The following is a 27,829-nucleotide window of genomic DNA, read 5'->3' on the forward strand; positions in this document are numbered from 1 at the left end:
CCCGCCCAGGAGTCCCAGCCAATCGGTGGATGGCCATTGCAGTCCCCGCCACCTCAAATGGCCTGACGATGGTATGGACGTAAGCCACCTTTCATCTTCTTCCTATTGCATCTCTTCTACAATGTGAAATACTTTTTACAATTGTGTGGGTGTACAATCTGCGGCGCTGGGCGGCTTTCGGAGAGAGAAGTGAAAAAGCTTACGGCACCTGGGATTCCCAGGCGGTCTTCCATCCAGGTACTAACCAGGCCCTGCTCTGCTTAGCTTCCGAGATCAGACGAGATCGGGCGGAACCAGAGAGGTATGGCCGTAAGCTGCTTTTTATCTTTTTCCTAATCCTTTAGAACGTGTCAAAGATAATCAGAAAAGTTTCTTTTTCTAAAATTGAAGCAGTTCTTAGGATTGGCAAGAGAGGTTCCTAAAACCTGAAGGTAACTTTACTTTTCTTCACTGGCAATTCTAACATGTTGGGTTAGCACCTGTATTTCAACGGCTAAATTACAAACAAAAGTATGCCAATTGTTAAATGTTGATCAACACTAATTTAGCAACCATGAAACGGAATCAATTTTGATGATATTGTCTATGTTCCTTATATATCCAACGTTAAAAAAACACTAAACATGCATCTCTTCGACAATGTGATGTACTTTTTGTAATTTGTAGGTGTACAATCTGCGGCGCTGGGCGGCTTTCAGAGAGAAGTGAAAAAGCTTACGGCACCTGGGATTCCCAGGCGGTCTTCCATCCAGGTACTAACCAGGCCCTGCTCTGCTTAGCTTCCGAGATCAGACGAGATCGGGCGGAACCAGAGAGGTATGGCCGTAAGCTGCTTTTTATCTTTTTCCTAATCCTTTATAATGCGTCAAAAAATTATGTCACGCCTGCCGTTGGCATCTTTGTGTGGGTTAAATAAGGGTATGCAAAGCAGGCTGTGACATCCTATGCCGAAAATTGGATGGACTAGAGAAGACCCGCCCAGGAGTCCCAGCCAATCGGTGGATGGCCATTGCAGTCCCCGCCACCTCAAATGGCCTGACGATGGTATGGACATAAGCCACCTTTCATCTTCTTCCTATTGCATCTCTTCTACAATGTGAAATACTTTTTACAATTGTGTGGGTGTACAATCTGCGGCGCTGGGCGGCTTTCGGAGAGAGAAGTGAAAAAGCTTACGGCACCTGGGATTCCCAGGCGGTCTTCCATCCAGGTACTAACCAGGCCCTGCTCTGCTTAGCTTCCGAGATCAGACGAGATCGGGCGGAACCAGAGAGGTATGGCCGTAAGCTGCTTTTTATCTTTTTCCTAATCCTTTATAATGCGTCAAAAAATTATGTCACGCCTGCCGTTGGCATCTTTGTGTGGGTTAAATAAGGGTATGCAAAGAAGGCTGTGACATCCTATGCCGAAAATTGGATGGACTAGAGAAGACCCGCCCAGGAGTCCCAGCCAATCGGTGGATGGCCATTGCAGTCCCCGCCACCTCAAATGGCCTGACGATGGTATGGACATAAGCCACCTTTCATCTTCTTCCTATTGCATCTCTTCTACAATGTGAAATACTTTTTACAATTGTGTGGGTGTACAATCTGCGGCGCTGGGCGGCTTTCGGAGAGAGAAGTGAAAAAGCTTACGGCACCTGGGATTCCCAGGCGGTCTTCCATCCAGGTACTAACCAGGCCCTGCTCTGCTTAGCTTCCGAGATCAGACGAAATCGGGCGGAACTAGAGAGGTATGGCCGTACGCTGCTTTTTATCTTTTTCCTAATCCTTTAAAACGTGTCAAAGATAATCAGAAGAGTTTCTTTTTCTAAAATTGAAGGAGTTCTTAGGATTGGCAAGAGAGGTTCCTAAAACCTGAAGGTAACTTTACTTTTCTTCACTGGCAATTCTAACATGTTGGGTTAGCACCTGTATTTCAACGGCTAAATTACAAACAAAAGTATGCCAATTGTTAAATGTTGATCAACACTAATTTAGCAACCATGAAACGGAATCAATTTTGATGATATTGTCTAAGTTCCTTATATATCCAACGTTAAAACAACACTAAACATGCATCTCTTCGACAATGTGATGTACTTTTTGTAATTTGTAGGTGTACAATCTGCGGCGCTCGGCGGCTTTCAGAGAGAAGTGAAAAAGCTTACGGCACCTGGGATTCCCAGGCGGTCTTCCATCCAGGTACTAACCAGGCCCTGCTCTGCTTAGCTTCCGAGATCAGACGAGATCGGGCGGAACCAGAGAGGTATGGCCGTAAGCTGCTTTTTATCTTTTTCCTAATCCTTTAAAACGTGTCAAAGATAATCAGAAGAGTTTCTTTTTCTAAAATTGAAGCAGTTCTTAGGATTGGCAAGAGAGGTTCCTAAAACCTGAAGGTAACTTTACTTTTCTTCACTGGCAATTCTAACATGTTGGGTTAGCACCTGTATTTCAACGGCTAAATTACAAACAAAAGTATGCCAATTGTTAAATGTTGATCAACACTAATTTAGCAACCATGAAACGGAATCAATTTTGATGATATTGTCTAAGTTCCTTATATATCCAACGTTAAAACAACACTAAACATGCATCTCTTCGACAACGTGATATACTTTTTGTAATTTGTAGGTGTACAATCTGCGGCGCTCGGCGGCTTTCAGAGAGAAGTGAAAAAGCTTACGGCACCTGGGATTCCCAGGCGGTCTTCCATCCAGGTACTAACCAGGCCCTGCTCTGCTTAGATTCCGAGATCAGACGAGATCGGGCGGAACCAGAGAGGTATGGCCGTAAGCTGCTTTTTATCTTTTTCCTAATCCTTTATAATGCGTCAAAAAATTATGTCACGCCTGCCGTTGGCATCTTTGTGTGGGTTAAATAAGGGTATGCAAAGAAGGCTGTGACATCCTATGCCGAAAATTGGATGGACTAGAGAAGACCCGCCCAGGAGTCCCAGCCAATCGGTGGATGGCCATTGCAGTCCCCGCCACCTCAAATGGCCTGACGATGGTATGGACGTAAGCCACCTTTCATCTTCTTCCTATTGCATCTCTTCTACAATGTGAAATACTTTTTACAATTGTGTGGGTGTACAATCTGCGGCGCTGGGCGGCTTTCGGAGAGAGAAGTGAAAAAGCTTACGGCACCTGGGATTCCCAGGCGGTCTTCCATCCAGGTACTAACCAGGCCCTGCTCTGCTTAGCTTCCGAGATCAGACGAGATCGGGCGGAACTTTTTTTTTTTTTTTATCTTTTATTATCAAAAATACATGACATTTTATTTTAAAATACATACAACCCAGAGGGTACCGACATACAAAACAAAATAAAACACTACACAAAACCATACGAAAGAAAACCCTAAAACAAAGGGCCTTCTAGGGGGTAATCCACACAACCTTATTTTCACACAACCATATGGTTCACAAGGAGAAGCATAACTTCTCTTCATCAATGCTACATATTGTGGTACCTTCCATAAAATGTTTCTTGCACCATTCCCTTTTACACATAAATAACAGCTTTACATGCGCTTTAAACATATTCTTAAACATTTCAATTACGTCTGTTTTTTTGTGATCAAATAGCGCCCTGTTCCTTTTTAAGAGTACCGCATATCTCGCAAAGCCAAGAATGGTGTTGGTTGCAATTGTTGTACTATCTTTCTTTTTTGGCAAGCCAAAAAGCCAGACCCACTCCCACTGGCCAATGTGTTTGGCCCCCACTCCACAACAGGTCGTCAATATAGATTTGATATATGTGTGAATGGAATTTAAACCGGAACATTTCAAAAATAGATGCTCCAGATCTTCGTCTTCCCTTTCACACACAGCACACGTCCTTTGACAAATGTTTTTGTGGATCTGATGCAGGACAATACTAGTGTATATCCTCCTGTGCCTCAGCTTGAAATCTGCTTGGAATAAAGCATGTGGTAGGTGAGGTACATCTAAATTTAACCAAATGGTCCCCATCTGCTCATCTGGGAAAAGTTCCTTCCACCTTTTCTCCGATGCAGGCTTCATGGCCACTTTCCGTACCAGTATGTTATAAATGCATTTTGTTTTGGCTTTACCTATTGGCGTATACTTGTCCCCGAGGCACAGAAGGAATTCCATTTCATCGTCCTGCATCCGCTCCTCGTCATCTGTAAGGTGTAACCAATCATTGTCCACACAGTTAAATACTCTTGCACCAACATCTCTAATTTGTTTTGCTCTATACCTAACATTGGCTCTTTTGAGGCCTACTTCCGTTTTGTTTATATCAAAAACCCAATCTCCTGCTGCTTTACATATGCTCCCCAAGGAGGTCAACCCCGCACTCTCGAGTGCTTTCGACACAATGGGCCTTCCTGCATAAACAAAGAAAGGGGAGTTGAGAAAAGGTAACTGCATCACGTGCGCTCTCCATTTGCAGTCAAGGCTGAGGTGGGGAAGAATCTTGTCCCAAGCCTCCAGCACCTCACGATAGAACCCCGGCAGCCCCCCAATCACATCCCTGGGACTGAAGGCACCTAAATTGAAGTAGCTCTTCTCTCCGTATTCAGCCAGGAGCCCTGCCAGGGTGTCTTTCCAAGGATGCTTCCTCTTCGCATCCAAAAACCGTCCAAGCATTTTAACCCTTAGCGCATCTCTTTTGGCACTAATATCCATCAGAGTTAGACCCCCCTCCTCTTTCTTAGCTATTAAGGTCTTGCGTGCTATCATATTTCCCTTCCCCCTCCACAAAAAAGAGGATGTCACACTATTCAGAGAATGGAGCGCCCATTCGGGCAGCTCGCAAGATCCCAAAATATGTACAATTGTTGACAGTACCAGCGCATTACACACTTTTACCTTCCCTCTGATGGTAAGCCCACGGGCCTGCCACATATTACAGATATTTCTAGTTCGTTTTATGGCTTCATGCCAGTTTTTATCCCGGGCAGCGCTTTCGTTTTTCCCTATATACACTCCTAAAACTTTCCTCTCATCTACTAATTTGAAACCCCATTTATTTATATCCATGCTATTTTCTTTAAACACCATTATTTCTGATTTCCCACTGTTAACTTTAGCTCCCGAAGCCTTTTCGTAATCATTTATATGATTCATTACCCTCTCTATATATGTACTATTTCTTAAAAATATATTAATATCATCTGCATACTGTACTACTTTTAAATTCCTATTCCCATTCGTATTGATCCCCACTATCCTATCATCGTTATTTATCATTAAAGCCAACGGTTCTACCACCAGGCTGAAGAGCGTAGCTGACATAGGGCATCCCTGTCGTATTGACCTCCGCAGCCCCACCTGATCGGTCAGGAACCCATTTACCTTAATCCTGCTTCTGGCATTCACATACAATAATTTAACCCAGTTAATATATCTCTCCCCAAAACCATATTTACTTAACACCTCCCACAAAAAACTATGCTCTACTCGATCAAACGCTTTCTCTAGATCGATCCCCAATAAACACCCACCTTCCCTATTTAGGATCCCCACTACATTTTTTACCGTTATTATATTATCATTAATCTCCCTGCCTGGAATACCATACGTTTGCGTTTCTGTAACAATACCTTTTATCACCTCCCTCATCCTAAAGGCTAATATTTTTGCAATGATTTTATAATCCATATTTAAAACACTTATTGGTCTGTAATAGTCTAACTTATCTTTACTCCCTTTCTTCTTGTATATTAATGTGATGATCCCCTCCGTAAGCTTATCTGAAGTTTTTTTTTCCTTCTCCATTTCTTCAAACACTTGAAGCAGGATTGGGGAGAAAAACTCTGGGAAACCCTGATACAGTTCTGCCGTAAGTCCGTCGGACCCCGGGCTCTTATTCTTTTTAAGATTTTTGATTGCAGTCTCTATGTCCTGTACAGCTATATCCTTATCACAAAGGACTTTGTCATTTGCACTTATTTTTTTCTCAATGTGGCTGGTAATCCGTTCTATCTGCTCTTTCTCTGGGCTTTGCCCTTTATATAACTCCTCATAGTATTTATGTACTATACCCAATATCTCATCTTTTTCTTTACATATCACACCACTTTTGTTCTGCAGTTGCTGTATATGTTGTCTCTCCTGCGTTACTTTTTCCAGCCCCAAGAAGTAAGCCGTGCTTCTTTCCCGTTCAAGCAGTGCCTGAGACCTACTCCTCACCGCTGCACCTTTGCATCTTTTGGCCTCAAACTCTGCAAGTTTTATTTTATACACTTCATATTCCTCGCTACTATACTTTTCATCCAATTCCATCTTTTCTATTTCCACATTCAACAACTCGTTTATTATACTTTCCTTTCTCTTTTCTTCCCATCTTTTCTCTCGACTATAGTTGATACTTAATTTTTTGATTCTCAGTTTAATATCTTCCCAGAATTCTATTTTATTATCAACATATTTTATACCACTCATTCCATTAATTAATAGATTCCTGATCTTATTTTTATATATCTTGTCCTCTAATAAGCTGTTATTGTGGCACCATATCCCTCTTCCCCTTTTAACAGTGACATCTCCCAACTTCAATTCAATTTGAGCATGATCGCTCCATGTGTTGAATATGTACTGAATGTCATAAGTCTGTCTGATCATCCCTGATGCTACCAGAGCCAAATCTATACGGGACTGCTTTAATCGACCCTGCACGATTTGCCTCCTTGAAAACCCTCTAGTGCTGGGGTGGAGTACCCTCCACACATCAATCAAGTTTGAACCCGAAATTAGGTTTTTGAGTACCGTCCTACTTGAATCATTCTTATATGTGTTGTTTTTAGAGCTATCTCTGTTGCTCAGAACCACGTTAAAGTCTCCTATTATTATAGTTTTGTTGTTGATCCACCTATTTAAATCCATAAAAAATTTCTTCCTATCATTCTCTACGTTCGGAGCATGTATATTTATTAATCTAATAATTTCATCATTGACTAAAATTTCTAGAATTATACATTTACCATCATTGCCTCTATAAATACATTTGCTATTGGTATCATGTTGTTTTTTTATCAACACCGCTACTCCTCCTGTTCTTCCACTTCCTTCAGCAGAGTATACCGTCCCTCTCCAATGCTTGTGTACATATTTGGTTGTGATCAAGTCCCAGTGTGTTTCTTGAAGACACAATATGTCTGTCAGATGGTTCTTACTAAACACTGCTTGAATCTTGTCTGCATTTCTGAAACCATTTGTATTTAGGGAGGTTATACTTATATCCACAGAACCCATTAGCGCATACATAAATATTATTATCATGAACGTGTTCATTATGGCTTATCCTTAGAGCAAGGATTTTTTTTCTTCCTTGCCCTGTTTTTCCCCCCCTGCTCCCCCCGCCTCTTTCTCACCTCGATTATTTTTTCCACATCCATTTCAGAGTCTGATGCGGTATCCAGCAGCAAAGGTGGAGTCCCACCGGTGTTGACGTCCACTGCATCCAGGGTGGCTCCCATCCCCAAAAACTCACTCTCTATTGCCTCAGCGGTAGGTGGCGTGCTCTCTGGAGCCCTGTTCTGCACCTCTGTCTCTTGCCCAAACGCCTGTGTCTTTTCAGGCTCCTCCTGCAACAGTGGTTTTCTCAGCCTGCCGTCCTGCACCTTCCCTTTTCCTTGGCTTGGCGCCGCCTCAGGTGCAGCCGTTGAAACGGTCGTCTCCTCCTCAGCCGCTTCCAGCCATTCCGGAAATACCTCCAGCACGCCCACGCTGCTCTCATCCTCTTCCTCATGACCACCTGCATCCTCGTCGCTGCCGCCGATCCCCTCCTTGTCGCTTTCTCCTTCTTCCTCACCCCTCTCTTGGGTGCTGGCTCCAGTTTGGCTTGGTTCCTCCTCCCGCATGTTACATCTGCAATGCTCCGTCTCCTCCCCGCATAGGGTACACTTTTTCTGATGTTTTCGGGGGCATTCTCTGGCGTAGTGCCCCTGTACCCCACACTGGTGGCACATAAACTCCGGACAGTCCCGTACTATGTGTCCTGGCTGCATGCACATCCGGCACACCCTCACCTGTTTGTCATGCAACACCCTGAAATATTCTGCCCCCAATACAGTGTTGAATTTTGTAGAATATGGGAGTGACTGTACATGTTCATTAAATCTGACCCGGACAAATCTTGTCCCGTCTGCCACCTTGGTGCCTGGCCACATCCGTCTTTTATAAGGGGAGACCGCAGAGACCCCCCAACCCCTCAGTTTGCACTCAATCTCAGTGTCCTCTATATAATATGGTAGGTTGAGAAAAGAAACAACCAGTTCATCATTGCTGATTTCCCTTGCATGGACCTTGGTATCACCTATTTTGAAGCCATCCATGAGCCTCTGCTTCCCTTTTGGGTGGCTCATGGTGACTTCATACTTCTTTGGGTTTATCACCCGGCAGGCCATGAGTCCTCCACAAATCTCCTTAATGCAGTGCATCAGTTCCATTACAGGGATCGTAATATCCCCCTCTGTCTCCACACTCACGGTCAAGCTCCGCTGTCTTTTCCCGTCCTCATTGTTATTCTCGCCGTCATTCCCACTTGTCTTCTCCTTTCTTTGTCCATCTGCCATCATCTTCATCATTGGCATCTGTCCACTTTGTGTTTGTTCACGCTGTTGGTCCATCATTGAAAAAAGGGATGAAAAAAAACCCTGACACAAAAAAGGATAATTCCTTCGAGTATGCACAAAACCCGGTAAAAAAGAAAAATGTCCCCCAGACAGTGTAACACTGCTGGGGGATATTAAACAACAAAGTCTCACAAAGAAAAACAATCTCACTCAGAGCATTGAAATCTCAAGAAAAAAGAGAAGGGAAAAAAGTCCTCCAAAAGACGTGTGCCAAACAAATCTAGCTTGTAACTCACTTCCTGCAATGGGCGGAGCCTTCACATGTGATCAGACGAGATCGGGCGGAACCAGAGAGGTATGGCCGTAAGCTGCTTTTTATCTTTTTCCTAATCCTTTATAATGCGTCAAAAAATTATGTCACGCCTGCCGTTGGCATCTTTGTGTGGGTTAAATAAGGGTATGCAAAGAAGGCTGTGACATCCTATGCCGAAAATTGGATGGACTAGAGAAGACCCGGCCAGGAGTCCCAGCCAATCGGTGGATGGCCATTGCAGTCCCCGCCACCTCAAATGGCCTGACGATGGTATGGACGTAAGCCACCTTTCATCTTCTTCCTATTGCATGTCTTCTACAATGTGAATTTTTTTTTACAATTGTGCAGGTGTACAATTTACGGCGCTGGGCGGCTTTCAGAGAGAGAAGTGAAAAAGCTTACGGCACCTGGGATTCCCAGGCGGTCTTCCATCCAGGTACTAACCAGGCCCTGCTCTGCTTAGCTTCCGAGATCAGACGAGATCGGGCGGAACCAGAGAGGTATGGCCGTAAGCTGCTTTTTATCTTTTTCCTAATCCTTTATAATGCGTCAAAAAATTATGTCACGCCTGCCGTTGGCATCTTTGTGTGGGTTAAATAAGGGTATGCAAAGAAGGCTGTGACATCCTATGCCGAAAATTGGATGGACTAGAGAAGACCCGGCCAGGAGTCCCAGCCAATCGGTGGATGGCCATTGCAGTCCCCGCCACCTCAAATGGCCTGACGATGGTATGGACGTAAGCCACCTTTCATCTTCTTCCTATTGCATGTCTTCTACAATGTGAATTTTTTTTTACAATTGTGCAGGTGTACAATTTACGGCGCTGGGCGGCTTTCAGAGAGAGAAGTGAAAAAGCTTACGGCACCTGGGATTCCCAGGCGGTCTTCCATCCAGGTACTAACCAGGCCCTGCTCTGCTTAGCTTCCGAGATCAGACGAGATCGGGCGGAACCAGAGAGGTATGGCCGTAAGCTGCTTTTTATCTTTTTCCTAATCCTTTAGAACGTGTCAAAGATAATCAGAAAAGTTTCTTTTTCTAAAATTGAAGCAGTTCTTAGGATTGGCAAGAGAGGTTCCTAAAGCCTGAAGGTAACTTTACTTTTCTTCACTGGCAATTCTAACATGTTGGGTTAGCACCTGTATTTCAACGGCTAAATTACAAACAATAGTATGCCAATCGTAAATGTTGATCAACACTAATTTAGCAATCATGAAACGGAATCATTTTGGATAATATTGTCTAATTTCCTTTCATATCCAACGTTAAAACAACACTAAACATGTATCTCTTCTACAATGTGATATTCTTTTTGTAATTTGTAGGTGTACAATCTGCGGCGCTCGGCGGCTTTCGGAGAGAGAAGTGAAAAAGCTTACGGCACCTGGGATTCCCAGGCGGTCTTCCATCCAGGTACTAACCAGGCCCTGCTCTGCTTAGCTTCCGAGATCAGACGAGATCGGGCGGAACCAGAGAGGTATGGCCGTAAGCTGCTTTTTATCTTTTTCCTAATCCTTTATAATGCGTCAATGAATTATGACACGCCTGCCGTTGGCATCTTTGTGTGGGTTAAATAAGGGTATGCAAAGAAGGCTGTGACATCCCATGCCGAAAATTGGATGGACTAGAGAAGACCCGCCCAGGGGTCCCAGCCAATCGGTGAATGGCCATTGCAGTCCCCGCCACCTCAAACGGCCTGACGATGGTATGGACGTAAGCCACCTTTCATCTTCTTCCTATTGCATGTCTTCTACAATGTGAAATTTTTTTTACAATTGTGCAGGTGTACAATTTACGGCGCTGGGCGGCTTTCAGAGAGAGAAGTGAAAAAGCTTACGGCACCTGGGATTCCCAGGCGGTCTTCCATCCAGGTACTAACCAGGCCCTGCTCTGCTTAGCTTCCGAGATCAGACGAGATCGGGCGGAACCAGAGAGGTATGGCCGTAAGCTGCTTTTTATCTTTTTCCTAATCCTTTAGAACGTGTCAAAGAAAATCAGAAAAGTTTCTTTTTCTAAAATTGAAGCAGTTCTTAGGATTGGCAAGAGAGGTTCCTAAAGCCTGAAGGTAACTTTACTTTTCTTCACTGGCAATTCTAACATGTTGGGTTAGCACCTGTATTTCAACGGCTAAATTACAAACAATAGTATGCCAATCGTAAATGTTGATCAACACTAATTTAGCAATCATGAAACGGAATCATTTTGGATAATATTGTCTAATTTCCTTTCATATCCAACGTTAAAACAACACTAAACATGTATCTCTTCTACAATGTGATATTCTTTTTGTAATTTGTAGGTGTACAATCTGCGGCGCTCGGCGGCTTTCGGAGAGAGAAGTGAAAAAGCTTACGGCACCTGGGATTCCCAGGCGGTCTTCCATCCAGGTACTAACCAGGCCCTGCTCTGCTTAGCTTCCGAGATCAGACGAGATCGGGCGGAACCAGAGAGGTATGGCCGTAAGCTGCTTTTTATCTTTTTCCTAATCCTTTATAATGCGTCAATGAATTATGACACGCCTGCCGTTGGCATCTTTGTGTGGGTTAAATAAGGGTATGCAAAGAAGGCTGTGACATCCCATGCCGAAAATTGGATGGACTAGAGAAGACCCGCCCAGGGGTCCCAGCCAATCGGTGAATGGCCATTGCAGTCCCCGCCACCTCAAATGGCCTGACGATGGTATGGACGTAAGCCACCTTTCATCTTCTTCCTATTGCATGTCTTCTACAATGTGAATTTTTTTTTACAATTGTGCAGGTGTACAATTTACGGCGCTGGGCGGCTTTCAGAGAGAGAAGTGAAAAAGCTTACGGCACCTGGGATTCCCAGGCGGTCTTCCATCCAGGTACTAACCAGGCCCTGCTCTGCTTAGCTTCCGAGATCAGACGAGATCGGGCGGAACCAGAGAGGTATGGCCGTAAGCTGCATTTTATCTTTTTCCTAATCCTTTAGAACGTGTCAAAGAAAATCAGAAAAGTTTCTTTTTCTAAAATTGAAGCAGTTCTTAGGATTGGCAAGAGAGGTTCCTAAAGCCTGAAGGTAACTTTACTTTTCTTCACTGGCAATTCTAACATGTTGGGTTAGCACCTGTATTTCAACGGCTAAATTACAAACAATAGTATGCCAATCGTAAATGTTGATCAACACTAATTTAGCAATCATGAAACGGAATCATTTTGGATAATATTGTCTAATTTCCTTTCATATCCAACGTTAAAACAACACTAAACATGTATCTCTTCTACAATGTGATATTCTTTTTGTAATTTGTAGGTGTACAATCTGCGGCGCTCGGCGGCTTTCGGAGAGAGAAGTGAAAAAGCTTACGGCACCTGGGATTCCCAGGCGGTCTTCCATCCAGGTACTAACCAGGCCCTGCTCTGCTTAGCTTCCGAGATCAGACGAGATCGGGCGGAACCAGAGAGGTATGGCCGTAAGCTGCTTTTTATCTTTTTCCTAATCCTTTATAATGCGTCAATGAATTATGACACGCCTGCCGTTGGCATCTTTGTGTGGGTTAAATAAGGGTATGCAAAGAAGGCTGTGACATCCCATGCCGAAAATTGGATGGACTAGAGAAGACCCGCCCAGGGGTCCCAGCCAATCGGTGAATGGCCATTGCAGTCCCCGCCACCTCAAACGGCCTGACGATGGTATGGACGTAAGCCACCTTTCATCTTCTTCCTATTGCATGTCTTCTACAATGTGAAATTTTTTTTACAATTGTGCAGGTGTACAATTTACGGCGCTGGGCGGCTTTCAGAGAGAGAAGTGAAAAAGCTTACGGCACCTGGGATTCCCAGGCGGTCTTCCATCCAGGTACTAACCAGGCCCTGCTCTGCTTAGCTTCCGAGATCAGACGAGATCGGGCGGAACCAGAGAGGTATGGCCGTAAGCTGCTTTTTATCTTTTTCCTAATCCTTTAGAACGTGTCAAAGAAAATCAGAAAAGTTTCTTTTTCTAAAATTGAAGCAGTTCTTAGGATTGGCAAGAGAGGTTCCTAAAGCCTGAAGGTAACTTTACTTTTCTTCACTGGCAATTCTAACATGTTGGGTTAGCACCTGTATTTCAACGGCTAAATTACAAACAATAGTATGCCAATCGTAAATGTTGATCAACACTAATTTAGCAATCATGAAACGGAATCATTTTGGATAATATTGTCTAATTTCCTTTCATATCCAACGTTAAAACAACACTAAACATGTATCTCTTCTACAATGTGATATTCTTTTTGTAATTTGTAGGTGTACAATCTGCGGCGCTCGGCGGCTTTCGGAGAGAGAAGTGAAAAAGCTTACGGCACCTGGGATTCCCAGGCGGTCTTCCATCCAGGTACTAACCAGGCCCTGCTCTGCTTAGCTTCCGAGATCAGACGAGATCGGGCGGAACCAGAGAGGTATGGCCGTAAGCTGCTTTTTATCTTTTTCCTAATCCTTTATAATGCGTCAATGAATTATGACACGCCTGCCGTTGGCATCTTTGTGTGGGTTAAATAAGGGTATGCAAAGAAGGCTGTGACATCCCATGCCGAAAATTGGATGGACTAGAGAAGACCCGCCCAGGGGTCCCAGCCAATCGGTGAATGGCCATTGCAGTCCCCGCCACCTCAAATGGCCTGACGATGGTATGGACGTAAGCCACCTTTCATCTTCTTCCTATTGCATGTCTTCTACAATGTGAATTTTTTTTTACAATTGTGCAGGTGTACAATTTACGGCGCTGGGCGGCTTTCAGAGAGAGAAGTGAAAAAGCTTACGGCACCTGGGATTCCCAGGCGGTCTTCCATCCAGGTACTAACCAGGCCCTGCTCTGCTTAGCTTCCGAGATCAGACGAGATCGGGCGGAACCAGAGAGGTATGGCCGTAAGCTGCATTTTATCTTTTTCCTAATCCTTTAGAACGTGTCAAAGAAAATCAGAAAAGTTTCTTTTTCTAAAATTGAAGCAGTTCTTAGGATTGGCAAGAGAGGTTCCTAAAGCCTGAAGGTAACTTTACTTTTCTTCACTGGCAATTCTAACATGTTGGGTTAGCACCTGTATTTCAACGGCTAAATTACAAACAATAGTATGCCAATCGTAAATGTTGATCAACACTAATTTAGCAATCATGAAACGGAATCATTTTGGATAATATTGTCTAATTTCCTTTCATATCCAACGTTAAAACAACACTAAACATGTATCTCTTCTACAATGTGATATTCTTTTTGTAATTTGTAGGTGTACAATCTGCGGCGCTCGGCGGCTTTCGGAGAGAGAAGTGAAAAAGCTTACGGCACCTGGGATTCCCAGGCGGTCTTCCATCCAGGTACTAACCAGGCCCTGCTCTGCTTAGCTTCCGAGATCAGACGAGATCGGGCGGAACCAGAGAGGTATGGCCGTAAGCTGCTTTTTATCTTTTTCCTAATCCTTTATAATGCGTCAATGAATTATGACACGCCTGCCGTTGGCATCTTTGTGTGGGTTAAATAAGGGTATGCAAAGAAGGCTGTGACATCCCATGCCGAAAATTGGATGGACTAGAGAAGACCCGCCCAGGGGTCCCAGCCAATCGGTGAATGGCCATTGCAGTCCCCGCCACCTCAAATGGCCTGACGATGGTATGGACGTAAGCCACCTTTCATCTTCTTCCTATTGCATCTCTTCTACAATGTGAAATCTTTTTTACAATTGTGCAGGTGTACAATTTACGGCGCTGGGCGGCTTTCAGAGAGAGAAGTGAAAAAGCTTACGGCACCTGGGATTCCCAGGCGGTCTTCCATCCAGGTACTAACCAGGCCCTGCTCTGCTTAGCTTCCGAGATCAGACGAGATCGGGCGGAACCAGAGAGGTATGGCCGTAAGCTGCTTTTTATCTTTTTCCTAATCCTTTATAATGCGTCAATGAATTATGACACGCCTGCCGTTGGCATCTTTGTGTGGGTTAAATAAGGGTATGCAAAGAAGGCTGTGACATCCCATGCCGAAAATTGGATGGACTAGAGAAGACCCGCCCAGGGGTCCCAGCCAATCGGTGAATGGCCATTGCAGTCCCCGCCACCTCAAACGGCCTGACGATGGTATGGACGTAAGCCACCTTTCATCTTCTTCCTATTGCATGTCGTCTACAATGTGAAATTTTTTTTACAATTGTGCAGGTGTACAATTTACGGCGCTGGGCGGCTTTCAGAGAGAGAAGTGAAAAAGCTTACGGCACCTGGGATTCCCAGGCGGTCTTCCATCCAGGTACTAACCAGGCCCTGCTCTGCTTAGCTTCCGAGATCAGACGAGATCGGGCGGAACCAGAGAGGTATGGCCGTAAGCTGCTTTTTATCTTTTTCCTAATCCTTTAGAACGTGTCAAAGAAAATCAGAAAAGTTTCTTTTTCTAAAATTGAAGCAGTTCTTAGGATTGGCAAGAGAGGTTCCTAAAGCCTGAAGGTAACTTTACTTTTCTTCACTGGCAATTCTAACATGTTGGGTTAGCACCTGTATTTCAACGGCTAAATTACAAACAATAGTATGCCAATCGTAAATGTTGATCAACACTAATTTAGCAATCATGAAACGGAATCATTTTGGATAATATTGTCTAATTTCCTTTCATATCCAACGTTAAAACAACACTAAACATGTATCTCTTCTACAATGTGATATTCTTTTTGTAATTTGTAGGTGTACAATCTGCGGCGCTCGGCGGCTTTCGGAGAGAGAAGTGAAAAAGCTTACGGCACCTGGGATTCCCAGGCGGTCTTCCATCCAGGTACTAACCAGGCCCTGCTCTGCTTAGCTTCCGAGATCAGACGAGATCGGGCGGAACCAGAGAGGTATGGCCGTAAGCTGCTTTTTATCTTTTTCCTAATCCTTTATAATGCGTCAATGAATTATGACACGCCTGCCGTTGGCATCTTTGTGTGGGTTAAATAAGGGTATGCAAAGAAGGCTGTGACATCCCATGCCGAAAATTGGATGGACTAGAGAAGACCCGCCCAGGGGTCCCAGCCAATCGGTGAATGGCCATTGCAGTCCCCGCCACCTCAAATGGCCTGACGATGGTATGGACGTAAGCCACCTTTCATCTTCTTCCTATTGCATGTCTTCTACAATGTGAATTTTTTTTTACAATTGTGCAGGTGTACAATTTACGGCGCTGGGCGGCTTTCAGAGAGAGAAGTGAAAAAGCTTACGGCACCTGGGATTCCCAGGCGGTCTTCCATCCAGGTACTAACCAGGCCCTGCTCTGCTTAGCTTCCGAGATCAGACGAGATCGGGCGGAACCAGAGAGGTATGGCCGTAAGCTGCATTTTATCTTTTTCCTAATCCTTTAGAACGTGTCAAAGAAAATCAGAAAAGTTTCTTTTTCTAAAATTGAAGCAGTTCTTAGGATTGGCAAGAGAGGTTCCTAAAGCCTGAAGGTAACTTTACTTTTCTTCACTGGCAATTCTAACATGTTGGGTTAGCACCTGTATTTCAACGGCTAAATTACAAACAATAGTATGCCAATCGTAAATGTTGATCAACACTAATTTAGCAATCATGAAACGGAATCATTTTGGATAATATTGTCTAATTTCCTTTCATATCCAACGTTAAAACAACACTAAACATGTATCTCTTCTACAATGTGATATTCTTTTTGTAATTTGTAGGTGTACAATCTGCGGCGCTCGGCGGCTTTCGGAGAGAGAAGTGAAAAAGCTTACGGCACCTGGGATTCCCAGGCGGTCTTCCATCCAGGTACTAACCAGGCCCTGCTCTGCTTAGCTTCCGAGATCAGACGAGATCGGGCGGAACCAGAGAGGTATGGCCGTAAGCTGCTTTTTATCTTTTTCCTAATCCTTTATAATGCGTCAATGAATTATGACACGCCTGCCGTTGGCATCTTTGTGTGGGTTAAATAAGGGTATGCAAAGAAGGCTGTGACATCCCATGCCGAAAATTGGATGGACTAGAGAAGACCCGCCCAGGGGTCCCAGCCAATCGGTGAATGGCCATTGCAGTCCCCGCCACCTCAAACGGCCTGACGATGGTATGGACGTAAGCCACCTTTCATCTTCTTCCTATTGCATGTCTTCTACAATGTGAAATTTTTTTTACAATTGTGCAGGTGTACAATTTACGGCGCTGGGCGGCTTTCAGAGAGAGAAGTGAAAAAGCTTACGGCACCTGGGATTCCCAGGCGGTCTTCCATCCAGGTACTAACCAGGCCCTGCTCTGCTTAGCTTCCGAGATCAGACGAGATCGGGCGGAACCAGAGAGGTATGGCCGTAAGCTGCTTTTTATCTTTTTCCTAATCCTTTAGAACGTGTCAAAGAAAATCAGAAAAGTTTCTTTTTCTAAAATTGAAGCAGTTCTTAGGATTGGCAAGAGAGGTTCCTAAAGCCTGAAGGTAACTTTACTTTTCTTCACTGGCAATTCTAACATGTTGGGTTAGCACCTGTATTTCATCGGCTAAATTACAAACAATAGTATGCCAATCGTAAATGTTGATCAACACTAATTTAGCAATCATGAAACGGAATCATTTTGGATAATATTGTCTAATTTCCTTTCATATCCAACGTTAAAACAACACTAAACATGTATCTCTTCTACAATGTGATATTCTTTTTGTAATTTGTAGGTGTACAATCTGCGGCGCTCGGCGGCTTTCGGAGAGAGAAGTGAAAAAGCTTACGGCACCTGGGATTCCCAGGCGGTCTTCCATCCAGGTACTAACCAGGCCCTGCTCTGCTTAGCTTCCGAGATCAGACGAGATCGGGCGGAACCAGAGAGGTATGGCCGTAAGCTGCTTTTTATCTTTTTCCTAATCCTTTATAATGCGTCAATGAATTATGACACGCCTGCCGTTGGCATCTTTGTGTGGGTTAAATAAGGGTATGCAAAGAAGGCTGTGACATCCCATGCCGAAAATTGGATGGACTAGAGAAGACCCGCCCAGGGGTCCCAGCCAATCGGTGAATGGCCATTGCAGTCCCCGCCACCTCAAATGGCCTGACGATGGTATGGACGTAAGCCACCTTTCATCTTCTTCCTATTGCATGTCTTCTACAATGTGAATTTTTTTTTACAATTGTGCAGGTGTACAATTTACGGCGCTGGGCGGCTTTCAGAGAGAGAAGTGAAAAAGCTTACGGCACCTGGGATTCCCAGGCGGTCTTCCATCCAGGTACTAACCAGGCCCTGCTCTGCTTAGCTTCCGAGATCAGACGAGATCGGGCGGAACCAGAGAGGTATGGCCGTAAGCTGCATTTTATCTTTTTCCTAATCCTTTAGAACGTGTCAAAGAAAATCAGAAAAGTTTCTTTTTCTAAAATTGAAGCAGTTCTTAGGATTGGCAAGAGAGGTTCCTAAAGCCTGAAGGTAACTTTACTTTTCTTCACTGGCAATTCTAACATGTTGGGTTAGCACCTGTATTTCAACGGCTAAATTACAAACAATAGTATGCCAATCGTAAATGTTGATCAACACTAATTTAGCAATCATGAAACGGAATCATTTTGGATAATATTGTCTAATTTCCTTTCATATCCAACGTTAAAACAACACTAAACATGTATCTCTTCTACAATGTGATATTCTTTTTGTAATTTGTAGGTGTACAATCTGCGGCGCTCGGCGGCTTTCGGAGAGAGAAGTGAAAAAGCTTACGGCACCTGGGATTCCCAGGCGGTCTTCCATCCAGGTACTAACCAGGCCCTGCTCTGCTTAGCTTCCGAGATCAGACGAGATCGGGCGGAACCAGAGAGGTATGGCCGTAAGCTGCTTTTTATCTTTTTCCTAATCCTTTATAATGCGTCAATGAATTATGACACGCCTGCCGTTGGCATCTTTGTGTGGGTTAAATAAGGGTATGCAAAGAAGGCTGTGACATCCCATGCCGAAAATTGGATGGACTAGAGAAGACCCGCCCAGGGGTCCCAGCCAATCGGTGAATGGCCATTGCAGTCCCCGCCACCTCAAATGGCCTGACGATGGTATGGACGTAAGCCACCTTTCATCTTCTTCCTATTGCATCTCTTCTACAATGTGAAATCTTTTTTACAATTGTGCAGGTGTACAATTTACGGCGCTGGGCGGCTTTCAGAGAGAGAAGTGAAAAAGCTTACGGCACCTGGGATTCCCAGGCGGTCTTCCATCCAGGTACTAACCAGGCCCTGCTCTGCTTAGCTTCCGAGATCAGACGAGATCGGGCGGAACCAGAGAGGTATGGCCGTAAGCTGCTTTTTATCTTTTTCCTAATCCTTTATAATGCGTCAATGAATTATGACACGCCTGCCGTTGGCATCTTTGTGTGGGTTAAATAAGGGTATGCAAAGAAGGCTGTGACATCCCATGCCGAAAATTGGATGGACTAGAGAAGACCCGCCCAGGGGTCCCAGCCAATCGGTGAATGGCCATTGCAGTCCCCGCCACCTCAAATGGCCTGACGATGGTATGGACGTAAGCCACCTTTCATCTTCTTCCTATTGCATCTCTTCTACAATGTGACATTTTTTTTACAATTGTGTAGGTGTACAATCTACGGCGCTGGGCGGCTTTCAGAGAGAGAAGTGAAAAAGCTTACAGCACCTGGGATTCCCAGGCGGTCTTCCATCCAGGTACTAACCAGGCCCTGCTCTGCTTAGCTTCCGAGATCAGACGAGATTGGGCGGAACCAGAGAGGTATGGCCGTAAGCTGCTTTTTATCTTTTTCCTAATCCTTTATAATGCGTCAATGAATTATGACACGCCTGCCGTTGGCATCTTTGTGTGGGTTAAATAAGGGTATGCAAAGAAGGCTGTGACATCCCATGCCGAAAATTGGATGGACTAGAGAAGACCCGCCCAGGGGTCCCAGCCAATCGGTGAATGGCCATTGCAGTCCCCGCCACCTCAAATGGCCTGACGATGGTATGGACGTAAGCCACCTTTCATCTTCTTCCTATTGCATGTCTTCTTTAATGTGAAATTTTTTTTACAATTGTGCAGGTGTACAATTTACGGCGCTGGGCGGCTTTCAGAGAGAGAAGTGAAAAAGCTTACGGCACCTGGGATTCCCAGGCGGTCTTCCATCCAGGTACTAACCAGGCCCTGCTCTGCTTAGCTTCCGAGATCAGACGAGATCGGGCGGAACCAGAGAGGTATGGCCGTAAGCTGCTTTTCATCTTTTTCCTAATCCTTTAAAACGTGTCAAAGATAATCAGAAGTTTCTTTTTCTAAAATTGAAGCAGTTCTTAGCATTGGCAAGAGAGGTTCCTAAAGCCTGAAGGTAACTTTACTTTTCTTCACTGGCAATTCTAACATGTTGGGTTAGCACCTGTATTTCAACGGCTAAATTACAAACAATAGTATGCCAATCGTAAATGTTGATCAACACTAATTTAGCAATCATGAAACGGAATCATTTTGGATAATATTGTCTAATTTCCTTTCATATCCAACGTTAAAACAACACTAAACATGTATCTCTTCTACAATGTGATATTCTTTTTGTAATTTGTAGGTGTACAATCTGCGGCGCTCGGCGGCTTTCGGAGAGAGAAGTGAAAAAGCTTACGGCACCTGGGATTCCCAGGCGGTCTTCCATCCAGGTACTAACCAGGCCCTGCTCTGCTTAGCTTCCGAGATCAGACGAGATCGGGCGGAACCAGAGAGGTATGGCCGTAAGCTGCTTTTTATCTTTTTCCTAATCCTTTATAATGCGTCAAAAAATTATGTCACGCCTGCCGTTGGCATCTTTGTGTGGGTTAAATAAGGGTATGCAAAGAAGGCTGTGACATCCTATGCCGAAAATTGGATGGACTAGAGAAGACCCGGCCAGGAGTCCCAGCCAATCGGTGGATGGCCATTGCAGTCCCCGCCACCTCAAATGGCCTGACGATGGTATGGACGTAAGCCACCTTTCATCTTCTTCCTATTGCATCTCTTCTACAATGTGAAATACTTTTTACAATTGTGTAGGTGTACAATCTGCGGCGCTGGGCGGCTTTCGGAGAGAGAAGTGAAAAAGCTTACGGCACCTGGGATTCCCAGGCGGTCTTCCATCCAGGTACTAACCAGGCCCTGCTCTGCTTAGCTTCCGAGATCAGACGAGATCGGGCGGAACCAGAGAGGTATGGCCGTAAGCTGCTTTTTATCTTTTTCCTAATCCTTTAGAACGTGTCAAAGATAATCAGAAGAGTTTCTTTTTCTAAAATTGAAGCAGTTCTTAGGATTGGCAAGAGAGGTTCCTAAAACCTGAAGGTAACTTTACTTTTCTTCACTGGCAATTCTAACATGTTGGGTTAGCACCTGTATTTCAACGGCTAAATTACAAACAAAAGTAGGCCAATTGTTAAATGTTGATCAACACTAATTTAGCAACCATGAAACGGAATCAATTTTGATGATATTGTCTAAGTTCCTTATATATCCAACGTTAAAACAACACTAAACATGCATCTCTTCGACAATGTGATATACTTTTTGTAATTTGTAGGTGTACAATCTGCGGCGCTCGGCGGCTTTCAGAGAGAAGTGAAAAAGCTTACGGCACCTGGGATTCCCAGGCGGTCTTCCATCCAGGTACTAACCAGGCCCTGCTCTGCTTAGCTTCCGAGATCAGACGAGATCGGGCGGAACCAGAGAGGTATGGCCGTAAGCTGCTTTTTATCTTTTTCCTAATCCTTTATAATGCGTCAAAAAATTATGTCACGCCTGCCGTTGGCATCTTTGTGTGGGTTAAATAAGGGTATGCAAAGAAGGCTGTGACATCCTATGCCGAAAATTGGATGGACTAGAGAAGACCCGGCCAGGAGTCCCAGCCAATCGGTGGATGGCCATTGCAGTCCCCGCCACCTCAAATGGCCTGACGATGGTATGGACGTAAGCCACCTTTCATCTTCTTCCTATTGCATCTCTTCTACAATGTGAAATACTTTTTACAATTGTGTAGGTGTACAATCTGCGGCGCTGGGCGGCTTTCGGAGAGAGAAGTGAAAAAGCTTACGGCACCTGGGATTCCCAGGCGGTCTTCCATCCAGGTACTAACCAGGCCCTGCTCTGCTTAGCTTCCGAGATCAGACGAGATCGGGCGGAACCAGAGAGGTATGGCCGTAAGCTGCTTTAATATCTTTTTCCTAATCCTTTAGAACGTGTCAAAGATAATCAGAAAAGTTTCTTTTTCTAAAATTGAAGCAGTTCTTAGGATTGGCAAGAGAGGTTCCTAAAACCTGAAGGTAACTTTACTTTTCTTCACTGGCAATTCTAACATGTTGGGTTAGCACCTGTATATCAACGGCTAAATTACAAACAAAAGTATGCCAATTGTTAAATGTTGATCAACACTAATTTAGCAACCATGAAACGGAATCAATTTTGATGATATTGTCTAAGTTCCTTATATATCCAACGTTAAAACAACACTAAACATGCATCTCTTCGACAATGTGATGTACTTTTTGTAATTTGTAGGTGTACAATCTGCGGCGCTCGGCGGCTTTCAGAGAGAAGTGAAAAAGCTTACGGCACCTGGGATTCCCAGGCGGTCTTCCATCCAGGTACTAACCAGGCCCTGCTCTGCTTAGCTTCCGAGATCAGACGAGATCGGGCGGAACCAGAGAGGTATGGCCGTAAGCTGCTTTTTATCTTTTTCCTAATCCTTTATAATGCGTCAAAAAATTATGTCACGCCTGCCGTTGGCATCTTTGTGTGGGTTAAATAAGGGTATGCAAAGAAGGCTGTGACATCCTATGCCGAAAATTGGATGGACTAGAGAAGACCCGGCCAGGAGTCCCAGCCAATCGGTGGATGGCCATTGCAGTCCCCGCCACCTCAAATGGCCTGACGATGGTATGGACGTAAGCCACCTTTCATCTTCTTCCTATTGCATCTCTTCTACAATGTGAAATACTTTTTACAATTGTGTAGGTGTACAATCTGCGGCGCTGGGCGGCTTTCGGAGAGAGAAGTGAAAAAGCTTACGGCACCTGGGATTCCCAGGCGGTCTTCCATCCAGGTACTAACCAGGCCCTGCTCTGCTTAGCTTCCGAGATCAGACGAGATCGGGCGGAACCAGAGAGGTATGGCCGTAAGCTGCTTTTTATCTTTTTCCTAATCCTTTAGAACGTGTCAAAGATAATCAGAAGAGTTTCTTTTTCTAAAATTGAAGCAGTTCTTAGGATTGGCAAGAGAGGTTCCTAAAACCTGAAGGTAACTTTACTTTTCTTCACTGGCAATTCTAACATGTTGGGTTAGCACCTGTATTTCAACGGCTAAATTACAAACAAAAGTAGGCCAATTGTTAAATGTTGATCAACACTAATTTAGCAACCATGAAACGGAATCAATTTTGATGATATTGTCTAAGTTCCTTATATATCCAACGTTAAAACAACACTAAACATGCATCTCTTCGACAATGTGATATACTTTTTGTAATTTGTAGGTGTACAATCTGCGGCGCTCGGCGGCTTTCAGAGAGAAGTGAAAAAGCTTACGGCACCTGGGATTCCCAGGCGGTCTTCCATCCAGGTACTAACCAGGCCCTGCTCTGCTTAGCTTCCGAGATCAGACGAGATCGGGCGGAACCAGAGAGGTATGGCCGTAAGCTGCTTTTTATCTTTTTCCTAATCCTTTATAATGCGTCAAAAAATTATGTCACGCCTGCCGTTGGCATCTTTGTGTGGGTTAAATAAGGGTATGCAAAGAAGGCTGTGACATCCTATGCCGAAAATTGGATGGACTAGAGAAGACCCGGCCAGGAGTCCCAGCCAATCGGTGGATGGCCATTGCAGTCCCCGCCACCTCAAATGGCCTGACGATGGTATGGACGTAAGCCACCTTTCATCTTCTTCCTATTGCATCTCTTCTACAATGTGAAATACTTTTTACAATTGTGTAGGTGTACAATCTGCGGCGCTGGGCGGCTTTCGGAGAGAGAAGTGAAAAAGCTTACGGCACCTGGGATTCCCAGGCGGTCTTCCATCCAGGTACTAACCAGGCCCTGCTCTGCTTAGCTTCCGAGATCAGACGAGATCGGGCGGAACCAGAGAGGTATGGCCGTAAGCTGCTTTAATATCTTTTTCCTAATCCTTTAGAACGTGTCAAAGATAATCAGAAAAGTTTCTTTTTCTAAAATTGAAGCAGTTCTTAGGATTGGCAAGAGAGGTTCCTAAAACCTGAAGGTAACTTTACTTTTCTTCACTGGCAATTCTAACATGTTGGGTTAGCACCTGTATTTCAACGGCTAAATTACAAACAAAAGTATGCCAATTGTTAAATGTTGATCAACACTAATTTAGCAACCATGAAACGGAATCAATTTTGATGATATTGTCTAAGTTCCTTATATATCCAACGTTAAAACAACACTAAACATGCATCTCTTCGACAATGTGATGTACTTTTTGTAATTTGTAGGTGTACAATCTGCGGCGCTCGGCGGCTTTCAGAGAGAAGTGAAAAAGCTTACGGCACCTGGGATTCCCAGGCGGTCTTCCATCCAGGTACTAACCAGGCCCTGCTCTGCTTAGCTTCCGAGATCAGACGAGATCGGGCGGAACCAGAGAGGTATGGCCGTAAGCTGCTTTTTATCTTTTTCCTAATCCTTTATAATGCGTCAAAAAATTATGTCACGCCTGCCGTTGGCATCTTTGTGTGGGTTAAATAAGGGTATGCAAAGAAGGCTGTGACATCCTATGCCGAAAATTGGATGGACTAGAGAAGACCCGGCCAGGAGTCCCAGCCAATCGGTGGATGGCCATTGCAGTCCCCGCCACCTCAAATGGCCTGACGATGGTATGGACGTAAGCCACCTTTCATCTTCTTCCTATTGCATCTCTTCTACAATGTGAAATACTTTTTACAATTGTGTAGGTGTACAATCTGCGGCGCTGGGCGGCTTTCGGAGAGAGAAGTGAAAAAGCTTACGGCACCTGGGATTCCCAGGCGGTCTTCCATCCAGGTACTAACCAGGCCCTGCTCTGCTTAGCTTCCGAGATCAGACGAGATCGGGCGGAACCAGAGAGGTATGGCCGTAAGCTGCTTTTTATCTTTTTCCTAATCCTTTAGAACGTGTCAAAGATAATCAGAAGAGTTTCTTTTTCTAAAATTGAAGCAGTTCTTAGGATTGGCAAGAGAGGTTCCTAAAACCTGAAGGTAACTTTACTTTTCTTCACTGGCAATTCTAACATGTTGGGTTAGCACCTGTATTTCAACGGCTAAATTACAAACAAAAGTAGGCCAATTGTTAAATGTTGATCAACACTAATTTAGCAACCATGAAAGGGAATCAATTTTGATGATATTGTCTAAGTTCCTTATATATCCAACGTTAAAACAACACTAAACATGCATCTCTTCGACAATGTGATGTACTTTTTGTAATTTGTAGGTGTACAATCTGCGGCGCTCGGCGGCTTTCAGAGAGAAGTGAAAAAGCTTACGGCACCTGGGATTCCCAGGCGGTCTTCCATCCAGGTACTAACCAGGCCCTGCTCTGCTTAGCTTCCGAGATCAGACGAGATCGGGCGGAACCAGAGAGGTATGGCCGTAAGCTGCTTTTTATCTTTTTCCTAATCCTTTATAATGCGTCAAAAAATTATGTCACGCCTGCCGTTGGCATCTTTGTGTGGGTTAAATAAGGGTATGCAAAGAAGGCTGTGACATCCTATGCCGAAAATTGGATGGACTAGAGAAGACCCGGCCAGGAGTCCCAGCCAATCGGTGGATGGCCATTGCAGTCCCCGCCACCTCAAATGGCCTGACGATGGTATGGACGTAAGCCACCTTTCATCTTCTTCCTATTGCATCTCTTCTACAATGTGAAATACTTTTTACAATTGTGTAGGTGTACAATCTGCGGCGCTGGGCGGCTTTCGGAGAGAGAAGTGAAAAAGCTTACGGCACCTGGGATTCCCAGGCGGTCTTCCATCCAGGTACTAACCAGGCCCTGCTCTGCTTAGCTTCCGAGATCAGACGAGATCGGGCGGAACCAGAGAGGTATGGCCGTAAGCTGCTTTTTATCTTTTTCCTAATCCTTTAGAACGTGTCAAAGATAATCAGAAGAGTTTCTTTTTCTAAAATTGAAGCAGTTCTTAGGATTGGCAAGAGAGGTTCCTAAAACCTGAAGGTAACTTTACTTTTCTTCACTGGCAATTCTAACATGTTGGGTTAGCACCTGTATTTCAACGGCTAAATTACAAACAAAAGTAGGCCAATTGTTAAATGTTGATCAACACTAATTTAGCAACCATGAAACGGAATCAATTTTGATGATATTGTCTAAGTTCCTTATATATCCAACGTTAAAACAACACTAAACATGCATCTCTTCGACAATGTGATATACTTTTTGTAATTTGTAGGTGTACAATCTGCGGCGCTCGGCGGCTTTCAGAGAGAAGTGAAAAAGCTTACGGCACCTGGGATTCCCAGGCGGTCTTCCATCCAGGTACTAACCAGGCCCTGCTCTGCTTAGCTTCCGAGATCAGACGAGATCGGGCGGAACCAGAGAGGTATGGCCGTAAGCTGCTTTTTATCTTTTTCCTAATCCTTTATAATGCGTCAAAAAATTATGTCACGCCTGCCGTTGGCATCTTTGTGTGGGTTAAATAAGGGTATGCAAAGAAGGCTGTGACATCCTATGCCGAAAATTGGATGGACTAGAGAAGACCCGGCCAGGAGTCCCAGCCAATCGGTGGATGGCCATTGCAGTCCCCGCCACCTCAAATGGCCTGACGATGGTATGGACGTAAGCCACCTTTCATCTTCTTCCTATTGCATCTCTTCTACAATGTGAAATACTTTTTACAATTGTGTAGGTGTACAATCTGCGGCGCTGGGCGGCTTTCGGAGAGAGAAGTGAAAAAGCTTACGGCACCTGGGATTCCCAGGCGGTCTTCCATCCAGGTACTAACCAGGCCCTGCTCTGCTTAGCTTCCGAGATCAGACGAGATCGGGCGGAACCAGAGAGGTATGGCCGTAAGCTGCTTTTTATCTTTTTCCTAATCCTTTAGAACGTGTCAAAGATAATCAGAAGAGTTTCTTTTTCTAAAATTGAAGCAGTTCTTAGGATTGGCAAGAGAGGTTCCTAAAACCTGAAGGTAACTTTACTTTTCTTCACTGGCAATTCTAACATGTTGGGTTAGCACCTGTATTTCAACGGCTAAATTACAAACAAAAGTAGGCCAATTGTTAAATGTTGATCAACACTAATTTAGCAACCATGAAACGGAATCAATTTTGATGATATTGTCTAAGTTCCTTATATATCCAACGTTAAAACAACACTAAACATGCATCTCTTCGACAATGTGATATACTTTTTGTAATTTGTAGGTGTACAATCTGCGGCGCTCGGCGGCTTTCAGAGAGAAGTGAAAAAGCTTACGGCACCTGGGATTCCCAGGCGGTCTTCCATCCAGGTACTAACCAGGCCCTGCTCTGCTTAGCTTCCGAGATCAGACGAGATCGGGCGGAACCAGAGAGGTATGGCCGTAAGCTGCTTTTTATCTTTTTCCTAATCCTTTATAATGCGTCAAAAAATTATGTCACGCCTGCCGTTGGCATCTTTGTGTGGGTTAAATAAGGGTATGCAAAGAAGGCTGTGACATCCTATGCCGAAAATTGGATGGACTAGAGAAGACCCGCCCAGGAGTCCCAGCCAATCGGTGGATGGCCATTGCAGTCCCCGCCACCTCAAATGGCCTGACGATGGTATGGACGTAAGCCACCTTTCATCTTCTTCCTATTGCATCTCTTCTACAATGTGAAATACTTTTTACAATTGCGTAGGTGTACAATCTGCGGCGCTGGGCGGCTTTCGGAGAGAGAAGTGAAAAAGCTTACGGCACCTGGGATTCCCAGGCGGTCTTCCATCCAGGTACTAACCAGTCCCTGCTCTGCTTAGCTTCCGAGATCAGACGAGATCGGGCGGAACCAGAGAGGTATGGCCGTACGCTGCTTTTTATCTTTTTCCTAATCCTTTAAAACGTGTCAAAGATAATCAGAAGAGTTTCTTTTTCTAAAATTGAAGCAGTTCTTAGGATTGGCAA

General features: G+C 44.5%; 45 non-coding genes across 45 annotated transcripts; all 45 read right to left on the reverse strand.

Moving 5' to 3' along the window:
• Nucleotides 1–196: 196 nt before the first annotated feature.
• Nucleotides 197–315, reverse strand: LOC134124377 (5S ribosomal RNA). The gene has a single exon (XR_009955823.1). It is a non-coding gene; the product is annotated as a 5S ribosomal RNA (ribosomal RNA).
• Nucleotides 316–711: 396 nt separating this feature from the next.
• Nucleotides 712–830, reverse strand: LOC134124388 (5S ribosomal RNA). The gene has a single exon (XR_009955834.1). It is a non-coding gene; the product is annotated as a 5S ribosomal RNA (ribosomal RNA).
• A 339-nt stretch (nucleotides 831–1,169) lies between these two features.
• On the reverse strand, nucleotides 1,170–1,288 carry LOC134124163 (5S ribosomal RNA). The gene has a single exon (XR_009955616.1). It is a non-coding gene; the product is annotated as a 5S ribosomal RNA (ribosomal RNA).
• Nucleotides 1,289–1,627: 339 nt separating this feature from the next.
• LOC134124355 (5S ribosomal RNA) lies at nucleotides 1,628–1,746 on the reverse strand. The gene has a single exon (XR_009955810.1). It is a non-coding gene; the product is annotated as a 5S ribosomal RNA (ribosomal RNA).
• Nucleotides 1,747–2,142: 396 nt separating this feature from the next.
• LOC119207488 (5S ribosomal RNA) lies at nucleotides 2,143–2,261 on the reverse strand. The gene has a single exon (XR_009955627.1). It is a non-coding gene; the product is annotated as a 5S ribosomal RNA (ribosomal RNA).
• Nucleotides 2,262–2,657: 396 nt separating this feature from the next.
• LOC119202650 (5S ribosomal RNA) lies at nucleotides 2,658–2,776 on the reverse strand. Its single transcript, XR_005116059.2, has one exon. It is a non-coding gene; the product is annotated as a 5S ribosomal RNA (ribosomal RNA).
• Nucleotides 2,777–9,233: 6,457 nt separating this feature from the next.
• Nucleotides 9,234–9,352, reverse strand: LOC134124185 (5S ribosomal RNA). Its single transcript, XR_009955638.1, has one exon. It is a non-coding gene; the product is annotated as a 5S ribosomal RNA (ribosomal RNA).
• Nucleotides 9,353–9,691: 339 nt separating this feature from the next.
• LOC134124196 (5S ribosomal RNA) lies at nucleotides 9,692–9,810 on the reverse strand. Its single transcript, XR_009955649.1, has one exon. It is a non-coding gene; the product is annotated as a 5S ribosomal RNA (ribosomal RNA).
• A 397-nt stretch (nucleotides 9,811–10,207) lies between these two features.
• Nucleotides 10,208–10,326, reverse strand: LOC134124207 (5S ribosomal RNA). Its single transcript, XR_009955660.1, has one exon. It is a non-coding gene; the product is annotated as a 5S ribosomal RNA (ribosomal RNA).
• Nucleotides 10,327–10,665: 339 nt separating this feature from the next.
• Nucleotides 10,666–10,784, reverse strand: LOC134124218 (5S ribosomal RNA). The gene has a single exon (XR_009955672.1). It is a non-coding gene; the product is annotated as a 5S ribosomal RNA (ribosomal RNA).
• Nucleotides 10,785–11,181: 397 nt separating this feature from the next.
• Nucleotides 11,182–11,300, reverse strand: LOC134124229 (5S ribosomal RNA). The gene has a single exon (XR_009955683.1). It is a non-coding gene; the product is annotated as a 5S ribosomal RNA (ribosomal RNA).
• A 339-nt stretch (nucleotides 11,301–11,639) lies between these two features.
• Nucleotides 11,640–11,758, reverse strand: LOC134124240 (5S ribosomal RNA). Its single transcript, XR_009955694.1, has one exon. It is a non-coding gene; the product is annotated as a 5S ribosomal RNA (ribosomal RNA).
• Nucleotides 11,759–12,155: 397 nt separating this feature from the next.
• Nucleotides 12,156–12,274, reverse strand: LOC134124249 (5S ribosomal RNA). Its single transcript, XR_009955703.1, has one exon. It is a non-coding gene; the product is annotated as a 5S ribosomal RNA (ribosomal RNA).
• A 339-nt stretch (nucleotides 12,275–12,613) lies between these two features.
• LOC134124258 (5S ribosomal RNA) lies at nucleotides 12,614–12,732 on the reverse strand. Its single transcript, XR_009955712.1, has one exon. It is a non-coding gene; the product is annotated as a 5S ribosomal RNA (ribosomal RNA).
• Nucleotides 12,733–13,129: 397 nt separating this feature from the next.
• On the reverse strand, nucleotides 13,130–13,248 carry LOC134124267 (5S ribosomal RNA). The gene has a single exon (XR_009955720.1). It is a non-coding gene; the product is annotated as a 5S ribosomal RNA (ribosomal RNA).
• A 339-nt stretch (nucleotides 13,249–13,587) lies between these two features.
• LOC134124278 (5S ribosomal RNA) lies at nucleotides 13,588–13,706 on the reverse strand. The gene has a single exon (XR_009955731.1). It is a non-coding gene; the product is annotated as a 5S ribosomal RNA (ribosomal RNA).
• A 397-nt stretch (nucleotides 13,707–14,103) lies between these two features.
• On the reverse strand, nucleotides 14,104–14,222 carry LOC134124289 (5S ribosomal RNA). The gene has a single exon (XR_009955742.1). It is a non-coding gene; the product is annotated as a 5S ribosomal RNA (ribosomal RNA).
• A 339-nt stretch (nucleotides 14,223–14,561) lies between these two features.
• On the reverse strand, nucleotides 14,562–14,680 carry LOC134124299 (5S ribosomal RNA). Its single transcript, XR_009955752.1, has one exon. It is a non-coding gene; the product is annotated as a 5S ribosomal RNA (ribosomal RNA).
• A 339-nt stretch (nucleotides 14,681–15,019) lies between these two features.
• LOC134124308 (5S ribosomal RNA) lies at nucleotides 15,020–15,138 on the reverse strand. Its single transcript, XR_009955762.1, has one exon. It is a non-coding gene; the product is annotated as a 5S ribosomal RNA (ribosomal RNA).
• A 397-nt stretch (nucleotides 15,139–15,535) lies between these two features.
• Nucleotides 15,536–15,654, reverse strand: LOC134124319 (5S ribosomal RNA). The gene has a single exon (XR_009955773.1). It is a non-coding gene; the product is annotated as a 5S ribosomal RNA (ribosomal RNA).
• Nucleotides 15,655–15,993: 339 nt separating this feature from the next.
• LOC134124329 (5S ribosomal RNA) lies at nucleotides 15,994–16,112 on the reverse strand. Its single transcript, XR_009955783.1, has one exon. It is a non-coding gene; the product is annotated as a 5S ribosomal RNA (ribosomal RNA).
• Nucleotides 16,113–16,509: 397 nt separating this feature from the next.
• On the reverse strand, nucleotides 16,510–16,628 carry LOC134124340 (5S ribosomal RNA). Its single transcript, XR_009955794.1, has one exon. It is a non-coding gene; the product is annotated as a 5S ribosomal RNA (ribosomal RNA).
• Nucleotides 16,629–16,967: 339 nt separating this feature from the next.
• On the reverse strand, nucleotides 16,968–17,086 carry LOC134124351 (5S ribosomal RNA). The gene has a single exon (XR_009955805.1). It is a non-coding gene; the product is annotated as a 5S ribosomal RNA (ribosomal RNA).
• Nucleotides 17,087–17,483: 397 nt separating this feature from the next.
• On the reverse strand, nucleotides 17,484–17,602 carry LOC134124362 (5S ribosomal RNA). Its single transcript, XR_009955811.1, has one exon. It is a non-coding gene; the product is annotated as a 5S ribosomal RNA (ribosomal RNA).
• A 339-nt stretch (nucleotides 17,603–17,941) lies between these two features.
• LOC134124367 (5S ribosomal RNA) lies at nucleotides 17,942–18,060 on the reverse strand. Its single transcript, XR_009955813.1, has one exon. It is a non-coding gene; the product is annotated as a 5S ribosomal RNA (ribosomal RNA).
• Nucleotides 18,061–18,457: 397 nt separating this feature from the next.
• Nucleotides 18,458–18,576, reverse strand: LOC134124368 (5S ribosomal RNA). The gene has a single exon (XR_009955814.1). It is a non-coding gene; the product is annotated as a 5S ribosomal RNA (ribosomal RNA).
• Nucleotides 18,577–18,915: 339 nt separating this feature from the next.
• On the reverse strand, nucleotides 18,916–19,034 carry LOC134124369 (5S ribosomal RNA). Its single transcript, XR_009955815.1, has one exon. It is a non-coding gene; the product is annotated as a 5S ribosomal RNA (ribosomal RNA).
• A 339-nt stretch (nucleotides 19,035–19,373) lies between these two features.
• On the reverse strand, nucleotides 19,374–19,492 carry LOC134124331 (5S ribosomal RNA). The gene has a single exon (XR_009955785.1). It is a non-coding gene; the product is annotated as a 5S ribosomal RNA (ribosomal RNA).
• Nucleotides 19,493–19,831: 339 nt separating this feature from the next.
• On the reverse strand, nucleotides 19,832–19,950 carry LOC134124370 (5S ribosomal RNA). Its single transcript, XR_009955816.1, has one exon. It is a non-coding gene; the product is annotated as a 5S ribosomal RNA (ribosomal RNA).
• Nucleotides 19,951–20,345: 395 nt separating this feature from the next.
• LOC134124371 (5S ribosomal RNA) lies at nucleotides 20,346–20,464 on the reverse strand. The gene has a single exon (XR_009955817.1). It is a non-coding gene; the product is annotated as a 5S ribosomal RNA (ribosomal RNA).
• Nucleotides 20,465–20,803: 339 nt separating this feature from the next.
• On the reverse strand, nucleotides 20,804–20,922 carry LOC134124372 (5S ribosomal RNA). Its single transcript, XR_009955818.1, has one exon. It is a non-coding gene; the product is annotated as a 5S ribosomal RNA (ribosomal RNA).
• Nucleotides 20,923–21,318: 396 nt separating this feature from the next.
• LOC134124373 (5S ribosomal RNA) lies at nucleotides 21,319–21,437 on the reverse strand. The gene has a single exon (XR_009955819.1). It is a non-coding gene; the product is annotated as a 5S ribosomal RNA (ribosomal RNA).
• Nucleotides 21,438–21,776: 339 nt separating this feature from the next.
• On the reverse strand, nucleotides 21,777–21,895 carry LOC134124374 (5S ribosomal RNA). Its single transcript, XR_009955820.1, has one exon. It is a non-coding gene; the product is annotated as a 5S ribosomal RNA (ribosomal RNA).
• A 397-nt stretch (nucleotides 21,896–22,292) lies between these two features.
• On the reverse strand, nucleotides 22,293–22,411 carry LOC134124375 (5S ribosomal RNA). The gene has a single exon (XR_009955821.1). It is a non-coding gene; the product is annotated as a 5S ribosomal RNA (ribosomal RNA).
• Nucleotides 22,412–22,750: 339 nt separating this feature from the next.
• On the reverse strand, nucleotides 22,751–22,869 carry LOC134124376 (5S ribosomal RNA). Its single transcript, XR_009955822.1, has one exon. It is a non-coding gene; the product is annotated as a 5S ribosomal RNA (ribosomal RNA).
• A 396-nt stretch (nucleotides 22,870–23,265) lies between these two features.
• On the reverse strand, nucleotides 23,266–23,384 carry LOC134124378 (5S ribosomal RNA). Its single transcript, XR_009955824.1, has one exon. It is a non-coding gene; the product is annotated as a 5S ribosomal RNA (ribosomal RNA).
• Nucleotides 23,385–23,723: 339 nt separating this feature from the next.
• Nucleotides 23,724–23,842, reverse strand: LOC134124379 (5S ribosomal RNA). Its single transcript, XR_009955825.1, has one exon. It is a non-coding gene; the product is annotated as a 5S ribosomal RNA (ribosomal RNA).
• A 397-nt stretch (nucleotides 23,843–24,239) lies between these two features.
• On the reverse strand, nucleotides 24,240–24,358 carry LOC134124380 (5S ribosomal RNA). The gene has a single exon (XR_009955826.1). It is a non-coding gene; the product is annotated as a 5S ribosomal RNA (ribosomal RNA).
• A 339-nt stretch (nucleotides 24,359–24,697) lies between these two features.
• Nucleotides 24,698–24,816, reverse strand: LOC134124381 (5S ribosomal RNA). Its single transcript, XR_009955827.1, has one exon. It is a non-coding gene; the product is annotated as a 5S ribosomal RNA (ribosomal RNA).
• Nucleotides 24,817–25,212: 396 nt separating this feature from the next.
• LOC134124382 (5S ribosomal RNA) lies at nucleotides 25,213–25,331 on the reverse strand. The gene has a single exon (XR_009955828.1). It is a non-coding gene; the product is annotated as a 5S ribosomal RNA (ribosomal RNA).
• A 339-nt stretch (nucleotides 25,332–25,670) lies between these two features.
• LOC134124383 (5S ribosomal RNA) lies at nucleotides 25,671–25,789 on the reverse strand. The gene has a single exon (XR_009955829.1). It is a non-coding gene; the product is annotated as a 5S ribosomal RNA (ribosomal RNA).
• A 396-nt stretch (nucleotides 25,790–26,185) lies between these two features.
• Nucleotides 26,186–26,304, reverse strand: LOC134124384 (5S ribosomal RNA). Its single transcript, XR_009955830.1, has one exon. It is a non-coding gene; the product is annotated as a 5S ribosomal RNA (ribosomal RNA).
• Nucleotides 26,305–26,643: 339 nt separating this feature from the next.
• LOC134124385 (5S ribosomal RNA) lies at nucleotides 26,644–26,762 on the reverse strand. The gene has a single exon (XR_009955831.1). It is a non-coding gene; the product is annotated as a 5S ribosomal RNA (ribosomal RNA).
• Nucleotides 26,763–27,158: 396 nt separating this feature from the next.
• LOC134124386 (5S ribosomal RNA) lies at nucleotides 27,159–27,277 on the reverse strand. The gene has a single exon (XR_009955832.1). It is a non-coding gene; the product is annotated as a 5S ribosomal RNA (ribosomal RNA).
• A 339-nt stretch (nucleotides 27,278–27,616) lies between these two features.
• Nucleotides 27,617–27,735, reverse strand: LOC134124354 (5S ribosomal RNA). Its single transcript, XR_009955809.1, has one exon. It is a non-coding gene; the product is annotated as a 5S ribosomal RNA (ribosomal RNA).
• Between the last annotated feature and the right edge of the window lie 94 nt (nucleotides 27,736–27,829).

This window comes from Pungitius pungitius, unplaced genomic scaffold, assembly GCF_949316345.1.
Source record: "Pungitius pungitius unplaced genomic scaffold, fPunPun2.1 scaffold_49, whole genome shotgun sequence".
Lineage (NCBI taxonomy): Eukaryota > Metazoa > Chordata > Actinopteri > Perciformes > Gasterosteidae > Pungitius > Pungitius pungitius.